The 11865-nt window shown below is 38.3% G+C and overlaps 1 pseudogene; it reads left to right on the forward strand.

Moving 5' to 3' along the window:
- Nucleotides 1-2711: 2711 nt before the first annotated feature.
- On the forward strand, nucleotides 2712-3639 carry LOC122682678 (annotated as a pseudogene).
- The last annotated feature ends 8226 nt before the right edge of the window (nucleotides 3640-11865 follow it).

Here is an 11865-nt window from a genome sequence, read left to right on the forward strand (position 1 = left end):
CTCCTTTCCCAATTTGGAAGCAGTCTTTTGTTTCATGTCCAGTTCTAACTGTTGCTTCTTGACCTGCATACAGGTTTCACAGGAGTCAGGTAAGGTGATCTGGTATTCCCATCTCTTTAAGAATTTTCCACAATTTGTTGTGATCCACACAGTCAAAGGCTTTAGTGTAGTCAATGAAGCAGAAGTAGATGTTTTTCTGGAACTCTCTTGCTTTTTCTATGACCCAATGGATGTTGGAAATTTCATCTCTGGTTCCTCTGCCTTTTCTAAGTCCAGCTCGAACTGGGAGTTCTCGGTTCACATACAGCTGAAGCCTAGCTTGGAGAATTTTCAGCATTACTTTGCTAGCATGTGGAATGAGTGTAATCATGTGGTAATTTGAACATTCTTTGACACTACCCTTCTTTGGGATTGAAATGAAAACTGGTCTTTCCACTCCTATGACCACTGCTGAGTTTTCCAAATTTGCTGGCATGTTGACTCCAGCACTTTAACAGCATCATCTTTTAGAATATGAAATAGCTTAGCTGGAATTCCATCACCTCCACTAGCTTTATTCATAGTGATGCTTCCAAAGGCCCACTTGACTTCACACTCCAAGATGTCTGGCTCTAGGTGAGAGATCATACTATCATGGTGATCTGGGTTATTAAGATCTTTTTTGTATAGTTCTTCTGTGTATTCTTGCCACCTCTTATTATCTTCTGCTTGTTAGGCCCATATCGTTTCTGTTCTTTATTGTACCCATTTTGCATGATATATTTCCTTGGTATCTCTAATTTTCTTGAAGAGATCTCTAGTCTTTCCCATTCTATTGTTCTCAATTTCTTTGCATTGTTCACTTAAGGGCGCTTTCTTATCTCTCTCTGCTATTCTTTGGAACTCTGCATTCAAATGGGTATATCTTTCCTTTTCTCCTTTGTCTTTCACTTCTCCTCTTTCTCAGCTATTTGTAAGGCCACCTCAGACAACCATTTTGCCTTTTTGCACTTCTTTTTCTTGGGGATGGTTTTGATCACCGCCTCCTGTACAGTGTTGCAAACATCTGTTCATAGTTTTTCACGTACTATCAGATCTAATTCCTTGAATCTATTTGTCACTTTCACTGTATAATCGTAAGGGATTCAATTTAGGCCATACCTGAATGGCCTAGTGGTTTTCCCTACTTTCTTCAATTTGAGCCTGAATTTGGCAATAAGGAGCTCATGATCTGAGTCAGTCTGCTCCCAGTCCTGTTTTTGCTGACTGTATAGAGCTTCTCCATCTCCAGCTGCAAAGAATATAATCAATCTGATTTTGATATTGACCATCCTGTGATGCCCATGTGTAGAGATGTCTCTTGTGTTCTTGGAAGAGGGTGTTTGCTATGACCAGTATATTGTCTTGGCAAAATTCTGTTAGCGCTTGCTCTGCTTCATTTTGTACTCCAAGGCCAAACTTGCCTGTTACTTCAGGTATCTCTTGACTTCCTACTATTGCATTCCACTCCCCTATAATGCAAATACATAGGATCAAGGAAACTGGTGATCACTCCTGTACCCTAAAAACCACACTGCTCTAAACCCCAAACTCCTTACATCCAAAAATACTTACTGTCTCTGTGTGAGGTACTGGAAAGAGAATGGGCTGTGAAATCAGAAACCCTGGGCTAGTTCTGGCTCTGAGACATCTAGTTATGGTACTAGTAAGGTCACCTTTCTATCACATATTGTCCTCAGTCTGAAAATATGAAGTCAGATACCAGATTTCATTTACATGTCAGATGAGATATACTAGGAATTTAAACTCTTAATTGCTCAGAAGCAGCAACACAAAAAAGGAAGTTTCTTGCTTTGCTTCTGGGTGCCGTTCTACTTGTTGCAACTTCGAGAGTTCATAGAGTCCTGAATGATATCAGATACTGAGGAAAGTCTGGGGGAAAACATGATAGGATAGATTTGTGAGGCTTTCCTAGTAGCTCAGGTGGTAAAGAATCTGCCTGCATGCAGGAGACCCAGGTTCAATCCCTGGTTTGGGAAGATCCCCTGGAGATGGGAATGGCAATCCACGCCAGTATTCTTGACTGTAGAATTCCATGGACAGAGGGGCCTGGTGGGCTACAGTCCATGGGTCACAAAGATTGGACATAACTGAGCCACTAACACACTAACATCCCCTGATCTAACAGGTCAGGGGATGGCAGCAATGACAGTTAAGGGATTGTACTAGGAGGCACCATTGTTTTATTCAACAAATGTTTTTTAGAGCCATCTAGTTGAGTCGACTGCATTGTGACACTTTTGTGATCCTCTTCTCTACTCAAAACTTATGGAATGATTCGCTTTTATTGGCAAGTTTGATTGCTTTCATGGGCAGGGTGGGTAGTGATGAACAGAAAAACATCCTTGCTTGTGTGTAATATAAGTTATAACAGGGAAAAATAATCTTTAATGTACTAGATCCATTATCCATATGTTAGAAAGTGTTAAGTATTATGGGGGAGCTATGTTCAGCTTAATAGGGAGTATTTAGAGGCAGGAGAAGGAAAGTTGCAGTATTTAATTGGGTAATAGGATTGTCAGGTATTTATACTCAGATTCACTTTCTGGCTGAAAGTTAAAAAGCAGATCTTTTAGATTAAAAAATCCTATTCGCAGAGAATGACTCAGATCATTATCCCACCAAATGAGTAAATATTTCTTTCCCTTTAGGGATGGAATATCTAAGAAACCATGAAAAACCTTCGCATTATTGATGAATTTGTAATGCTAGGGTTTTCTACTGACCGGGATATCCAGACCATGCTCTTTGTTCTCTTCTTGGGGATTTACCTCCTGACCCTGATGGGGAACCTGATGATGATCCTGGTAATCAGGACTGATCCTCACCTGCACACGCCCATGTACTTCTTCCTTGGTCATTTGTCTTTCCTAGACATATGCTACTCTTGTCACTGTGCCCAAGATGCTGCAGAATTTCCTGTCTCAGAAGAAAACCATTTCAGTGTGGGGATGCATTACCCGGAGTTTCTTTTTCATATTTTCTGGAGGCACTGAGGGCTGCCTGCTCTCTGCTATGGCCTATGACCGCTATGCTGCCATCTGTCACCCTCTGCTGTACATTGTGATCATGAACGGACCTCTGTGCACTGCAATGGTGAGTGCAGCATGGCTGATGGGGTTTCTGAGCTCACTAGTGAATAATCTTTGTGCCCAGAGCTTACAGTTCTGTGGTCCCAATATCATCTCCCACTTCAGCTGTGAACTGCCTTCACTCTTCCCTCTCTCCTGCAGTGATACCATGCCTAACACCATCCTGCTAGCTGGGTCCACTGCATTTCTAGGACTTGTGACACTTCCCCCAATCCTCTTCTCTTACTCAAAAATCATTCTTGCCATTTTAAGTATCTCCTGCTCTAAAGGCCGAGGCAAAGCCTTCTCCACCTGCTCCTCCCACCTCACCGTGGTGCTCTTGTTCTACGGGACGGCTCTATTCAGGTACATCAGCCCCTCTTCAGGATCAGTCCTGGAGCGAGTTGTCTCCATACAGTATGGTGTGATCACATCCTTGGTAAACCCCCTCATTTACAGCTTCAAGAACCAGGAGGTGAAGGCAGCTCTGCAGAGGATACTGAGGCAGCAAATGTGTGTCTCAGGGTAAGAAATGGCAAAGGGACCTTTCTTCTACAAGAGAAGCAATCTACAAGTAGAGAGAACTTTGTAAACAGAGCTCCTATGTAATTCGACTTTTAAGTTAATTATATTTGTTTCTTACTCGAAGTGAAATGACTTCCAAAAGCTGAAAAAAATATACTCAGAGAAGTATTTGGCCAATCATAGATCTGAGGGGAAAGGCTCAGAGACATCAGCTCCTACTGCAGCCTTGGAATCTAATCCAGAAGGAGTAATTTCACTACAGTTGAGGAGGCAGAACAAGAACAAAGACCTTGACATGAACAAAGCTCCCTGAGCCCATTACTTGACATGCAGAGTTACACAAAGAAGCCCATTAGTAGAAAGGCAAAGAACAAGTCACCTGGACACATTTAGTGTTCCAGAATGAGACAGCTAATTACCTGACCTGGCGGTACCATAGGCATTAAATGGCATGTACCTGCAAATAGTCAAAGAATAAGCAAAGAATGAACATTTTAAATGTCTATGAGCAAATGAATGGATTAAAAAAATGTGGTACAGTCATACAATGGAGTATAATTCAGTTTGATAAAGAAGGAAAGTCTGCAATGTGTGACAACATAATTGAAACTTGAAGATATTGTGAGAAAACCCAGTCACAGAGGAGGAAAAACTGTTTGATTCTACTTATATGAGGTATCTAAAAGGTCCACCTCATAGAAGCAGAAAGTAGAATGGTGGTTTCCAGGGTCTGGGGGAACAGGATTGGGAAACTGCTAACCAAAGGGCATATAGTGTCAGTCACACAATATAAAAAAGACATTTGTTACAGTGCCATTGCATATACTTTACAGTACTGTACATGTAAAAACTTAAGAGCGTTAAATCTATGTGGTGTGTTTTTTACCGCAATAAAAATCAAATAAGAATGAGCATATCATTACACTAAATATGGTTATTGCATTTTGAAACCTCTTGCCTGAAACACACATCATTTTAAAATGTATCATCATATTTGATGTATATACATATGGAAGCCAGAGAGAAGTCATTAGAAGTAGCATAATGTAAATTAAAACAGCAAGAGAGCATTGTTTTTAGTGGATGTAAATCAATGAAGTTAGAACACTCCCTCACACCATACATAAATATAAATTCAAAGTGGCTTAAAAACTTACATACAAATTATGATATCGTGTGTGAATGTTAGCTGCTCAGTCGTGTCCGATTCTTTGTGACCCAATGGACTATAGCCTCCCAGGCTCCTTTTCTGTGGAATTATCCAGGCAAGAACACTGAAGTGGGTAGCCATTCCTTTTTCCAGGGATCCTCCCAACCCAGGGATCAAACCCAGGTCTCTCTGCAGGAAGATTTTTACCATCTGAGCCCCCTGGGGCACCATAAAACTCACAAATGACAATTAGGCAAAATAGTCTTTTACATAAATTATACCATAATTTCTTAGGTCAGTCTTTCAAGGAAAAATAAATAAAAGCAAAAATATACAAATGGGACCTAGTTAAACTTATAAGCTTTTGCACAGCAAAGGAGGTCATGAACAAAACAAAAACACAATCTATGGAGTATGAAAAAATACATGCCAGTGATTGACAGCAAGGGTTTAACTTCCACATATACACAAGGCTCATACAAGTTAATATAAAAAAATCCAATTAAAGAATTGGAAGAACCCTATATAGACATTTCTCCAAAGAAGACATCAGATGGCAAACAGGCACATGCAAAGATGCTCAACACTGCTAATTAGAGATGCAAATATAAACTACACTGAGTATCACCTCATACCAGTCAAAATGGCCATCATCAAATAAGTTCTGGAGAGGATGTAGGAAAAAGAGAATGCTCCTACACTCTGAATAGGAATATAAACTGGTATGGTCATTAAGGAGAACATTATAAACGTTCCTTATAAAACTGAAGTTACCATATGATCCAGCAATCCCACTCCTGGGCATATCTCTGGAAAAGATGAAAAGGCTAATTTAAAAAGATACATGCACCCCAATGTTCATAGCAGCACTATTTACAACATCCAAGACATAGACGCAACCTAAGTGGCCATCAACAGATGAACGGATAAAGAAGATGTATTATACATAAACGATGGAATATGATTCAGACATAAAAAAAAAGAATGACATAGTGCCATTTGCAGAAATGTGGGTAAACTTGGAGAGCATTACGCTACATGAAATAAGTCAGACTGAGAAAGACAAATACTATATGGTTATCTCTGTGAAATGTAAAAACTATGACTAGGGAATATAACAAAAAAGCAGACTCACAGATATAGAGAACATAATAGTTTTTACCAGTGAGGAGAGAAAAGGGAGAGGGCCAACCCAGATGTAAGGGATTAAGTAAAGTGAAGTGAAATGTTAGTTGCTCAGTTGTGTCCGGCTCTTTGTGACCCTTGGACAGTAACCCACCAGGCTCCTCTGTCCATGGGGTTCTTCAGGCAAGAATACTGGTGTGGATAGCCATTCCTTCTCCAAGGGGATCAAGAGGTACACACTATTAGATAAACAGTAAGCTACAAAGATATACTGTATAACACAGGGAATATAGCAAATATTTTATAACTATAAATGGAGTATACTCTTTAACAAATGTGAATCACTATATTATATGCCTGTAATTTATATATTATACTTTATATTTCAGTAAAAACATTTAATAAAGAATAAAATTAAAATTCAAAAAAGAAAAACTGCTTTGACAATTCATTATTAATATAATGTTAGACATCAGCATAGAGCCTCTATCTTATCTAGTTATAGGTATCCATTTTTAGTTATAAAAGTATACTATCAAAATAGATATTGAATATTGTAAAGTTGATTTTCACCACTTATTGAGATAATGTATGTCTTATTGGATGAACTGTAAATTTCCTAACATTAAATGATTGTTACATTCATAAGAAAACACATTCATGGATATATCTTTTCATGTTCCATTGAATTATCTGTATTGGGTAAGAGTTCACATGCATATTTTAATAAGGTGATTGCTATTTAGGTGTTAATATGAAGATTGTGTTATCCTAATCACTGTATGCTGAAATCTTCTAAAATGTTGACTTTCATTTCTTTTGCCCAGGACTTTTAAAAACACGTGTAAGTTTGCCATCATCATTGTGCCTTTGTCTGTATTTCATGCTATTTCCATGTTTTTGCTGCCTTCACTTTCAAACTGGATTTTGTACCCTTAAAGATCATAATGGCCTTCTCTTCATTCTGGGTTATACCTCTTGTCATTAAAAGTGTAGCTTTTTTCCCTTTAATATTTTACTTTGAATTCCACTTTCTGTGATGTTAATATACATGCTTATTTGGAGTTTCCAGGTTGGTAGGTACACAGCAACTCAGAGACAGCAAGGAAGTTCATACCACTTCCCATAGCCTTGCCAAAGCATCTTTTACCATAAACCTCTTCCAGTTGGCCACAAAGCTCTACCTACCTGTCAACACTGGGTAGAGGTGGGTGTCCTCTGCCATTATGCCTTAGCTGGTACTTTTGTCCACTTGCTCACAAGAAGCCTATTATTTCTAAAATGATAGAGTAAGGAGCTGGAGACAAGATGGCAGAGTAGAAGGACATATGTTCCCCTCTTCTCCCCAAAACACCAAATTCAAAACTATCTGGGTAACAACCATCAACAGAAAAGACTGGAACCTACCAAAAAAAATAGTCTACATCCAACGACAATACAGGAGCCATGAGGGACTTCCCTGGCAGTCCAGTGCATAAAACTCCATGCTTCCACTGGGGGGGTGGGGAGTGAGTTTGATACCTGGTTGGGGAACTAAGATCCTCCATCCCAGATGCTATGTGGTAAGGCCAAAATAATAATCCATAATAAATAAATAAAAACAAAATGTAATTATATTTCAAAAAAGAAGCCATGAGACAGTAGGAGGAGTGCATTCACAATACAACCAAATCCATACCAGCCAACAAACTGGAAAATAATTACATCACAGAACTCTCCCAAAGGAGTGAGAATTCTGAGCCCCAAAACAGGTGCCTCAGCCTTAGAGTCTGGCATTGGGAGGAGGGACCCCAAGAACAGTGGCTTTGAAGGCCAGCAGGGAATGACTGCAGGAACTCCATGGGACTGAGGAAAATAGAAACTCCACTCTTAGAGGGTACACACAAACTCTCATGTGCACCAGGACCCAGGGAAAAAGCAGTGAATATAAGATGCCATAGGAGCCTGGGTCAGATGCACCTGAGGGTCTTGGAGAGCCTCCTGGGGATGTGGGAGGTTGACTGTGGTTCACTATGGACAGGACATTGGAGATGAAGGTACTAATGAGTACTCACTGGTGTTAGCTCTCCTGGAGGCTGCCATTTTGCCATCAAGACTTTGCCCCACCCAACAGCCTGAAAGTTACACAGCTGGGACACCTCAGGCCAAACAACCAACAAGGCAGGAACACTGCACCACCCATGAGCAGATAGGTTACGTAAACTATTTTGGAACCTATAGCCATTTTTACACATACTCCTTGACACAGACAAGCCCACCAGAGTGACAAGACTCAGATTCACCCACCAGTGGGCAGACACCAATCTCTCCTACCAAGAGCCCTTCATAAGTCTCTTAGACAAGTCTCACATACTGGGGCGGACATAGGAAACAAGAGAAACCACAATCCTCTAGCCTGTGGGTTGGAGACTACAGTCACAGAAAGTCAGAAAAACTAAGATAGCAGAAGAATACATGACAGATGAAGGTACAATATAAAACCCCAGAAGAACAACTAAGTGGGTTGGAGATAGACAATCTACTTGAGAAAGAATTCAGACTAATGATAGAAAAGATGATCCAAAATTTTGGGAAAAGAATAGAGGCACAAACCAAAAGATAGAGGAAATATTTTAAAAAGAGTTAAAAGATAAGAAGAACAAACAGAGTTGAAAAATAACTGAAGTGAAAAATACACTAGAAGGAATCATTAGCAGAGTAAAGTGACAAAAAAATGGATAAATGGGCTGAAAGATAGATTGGTGAATATCACTGCTACAAATAAAGAAAAAAGAATGAAAGAAATGAGGACAGTTTGAGAGAACTTTGAAACAACATTAAATGCTTCAACATTTCCATTATAGGGGTCCCAGTAAAAGAAGAGAAAGAAAAAGAGCCTGAGAAAATATTTGAAGAGATAATAGCTGAAAACTTCCATAACATGGGAAAGGAAACAGTCAACAAAGTCTAGGAAGCACAGGGCTCCACACAGGATAAACCAAAGAAGAAACACACCAATATCAACAGTAATTGTTGTTACTGACAACAGTAATTTTTGTCAAATTGACAAAAATAAAAGAAAGAGAAAATATTAAAAACAACAAGAGAAAAGCAACAAATGACATACAAGGGAATCTCCATAAGGTTAAACTCTTCAGGCCAAAACACAGTGGCAGAATATATTTAAAGTGATAAAAGAGAAAAACATAAAACCAAGAATACTTTACCCAGCAAGACTCTCCTTTAGACATGATGGAGAAATTAAAAGATTTATAGACAAAGAAAAACTTGCAGAATTTAGCAGTACCAACCAGCTTTACCACAAATGCCAAAAGAACTTCTCTAGGCAGAAAAGGCCACAATTAAAAAGCAGAAAATCACAAATAGCAAAGTTTACCTATAAAAGTAAACATACAGTAAAGATAGGAAATCATCTAAACACAAATATGCACCAAAATCAGCAACCACAAGAAGAGGAGAGTACAAATGCAGGATATTGAAAATGCATTTGAAATTAAGAGATGAGCAACTTAAAACAATCTTGTATATATATGTGGACTGGTAGGTCAAAACAATGGTAACCCTAAACCAGAAGGGTTACCTACAATAGATAAAAAAGACACATACACACACCAAAAAAGGTAATCAAAGCGCAACACTAAAGATAGTCATCAAACCAGAAGAGAATGGGAAAAAAAAAAAAAACCACCTAAAAAAATACAAAATAATTAACAAGATGCCAATAATAACATGCATATTTGCATTTACTTTAAATGTAAATCAATTAAATGTTCCAACCAAAAGACATGGGCTGGCTGAATGGATGCAAAAACAAGATCCACATATTTTGTTTTCTACAAAAGATGCAGTTCAGATCTAGGGACACAAACAGACTGAACTTGGGGGGATGGATAAAGGTATTCCATGCAAATGGAAAGAGGGGAAAAAGCTAGAGTGGAAATACTCATACTAGGGAAAAAACTTCAAATAAAGACTGCTAAAAGAGGCAAAGAAAGATGCTACATAATGATCAAGGGACCAGTCCAAGATGATATAACAATTACAAATATCAATACACTCAACACAGGACCACATCAATATATAACACAAACACTAAAGCCATAAAAGGAGAAATCTACAATAATACAATAATAATGGGAGACACTTAACCCCACACCTATATCAATGGACATATGATCTAGACAAAAAATCATTAAGGAAACCCAATCCTTACCACATTATTGACCAGGGGATTTTTGCAGAAGCTGATGCCTGTGGTCAGCAATTTAAAATGTAAGTGAATGTTGATATATCTTTGCTGAATAACATTCAGGTAACAAAACATGTATTAATGCGTCTCAGGTTAATAAGTTGTTAAATGACACATTAGACTACTTGGACTTAATTGATATTTATAGAGCAGTCCATCTGAAGGTAGCAGAATACATTCTTCTCAAGTGCACAGAAGGCATTCTTCAGGATAAATCACATACTGAGACACAAAGCAAGCCTTGGTAAAATTAAGAAAACTGAAATCTTTTTAAGCATCTTTTCTGACCACAATGCTATGAAATTAGAAATAACATAAAAGGAAAAAAAACTGTAAAGAAACACAAACATGTGGAGGCTAAATGATATGTTACTAAACAACAACAAAAAATCATTGAGGAAATAAAAAAATACTAGAGATGAATGACAACAAAATCATGATGATCCTATGAAAACCTATGGGATGCACCAAAAGCAGTACTAAAAGGGAAGTTGTTTTTTTTTTTTTCCATTTATTTTTATTAGTTGGAGGCTAATTACTTCACAACATTGCAGTGGGTTTTGTCATACATTGACATGAATCAGCCATGGAGTTACATGTATTCCCCATCCCGATCCCCTCTCCCACCTCCCTCTCCACCCGATTCCTCTGGGACTTCACAGTGCACCAGGCCCGAGCACTTGTCTCATGCATCCCACCTGGGCTGGTGATCTGTTTCACTATAGATAATATACATGCTGTTCTCTCGATTCCACCCTCGCCTTCTCCCACAGAGTCCAAAAGTCTGTTCTGTACATCTGTGTCTCTTTTTCTGTTTTGCATATAGGGTTATCATTACCATCTTTCTAAATTCCATATATATGTGTTAGTATACTGTAACGGTCTTTATCTTTCTGGCTTACTTCACTCTGTATAATGGGCTCCAGTTTCATCCATCTCATTAGTACTGATTCAAATGAATTCTTTTTAACAGCTGAGTAATATTCCATGGTATATATGTTCCACAGCTTCCTTATCCATTCGTCTGCTGATGGGCATCTAGGTTGCTTCCATGTCCATGGACATAAAAGGGAAGTTTACAACAGTACAAGCTTACCTCAAGAAACAAGAAAAATCTCAAGTAAGCAACCTAACCTTACACCTAAAGCAACTAGGGGAAGAAGGATAAATAATTTCAAAGTTAGTAGAAGGAAAGAAATCATAAAGATCAGAGCAGAGATAAGTGGTATAGAGACTTTAAAAAATATCAATGACACTAAAACATGGTTCTTTAAAAAGATGAAAAAAATTGATAAACCTTTAGGAGAGGGTCCAAATCAATAAAATTAGAAATGAAAAAGAACTTACAACTAACACCACAGAAATACAAATGATATAAGAGACTACTACAGCAACTATATGCCAATAAAATGGAAATGAAGAAAGAAATGGACGAATTCATCATCTTTAAGAAGAAATGGACAAATTCTTAGAAAGATACAATCTCCCATCACTGAACCAGCAGAAAATAGAAAGTATCAACAGACCACTCACAAGTATTGTAATTGAAACTGTGACTTAAAAACTCCCAACAAACAAGCATGCAGGACAATATGCCTTCACAGGTGAATTCTAGCAAACATTTAGAAAAGAGTTAACCTATCCTTTTGAAACTCATCCAAAAAATTAGAGAGGAAGGAACACTTCCAAGATCATTCTATGTGGCC

This window comes from Cervus elaphus, chromosome 3 (genome assembly GCF_910594005.1).
Source record: "Cervus elaphus chromosome 3, mCerEla1.1, whole genome shotgun sequence".
Classification (NCBI taxonomy): domain Eukaryota; kingdom Metazoa; phylum Chordata; class Mammalia; order Artiodactyla; family Cervidae; genus Cervus; species Cervus elaphus.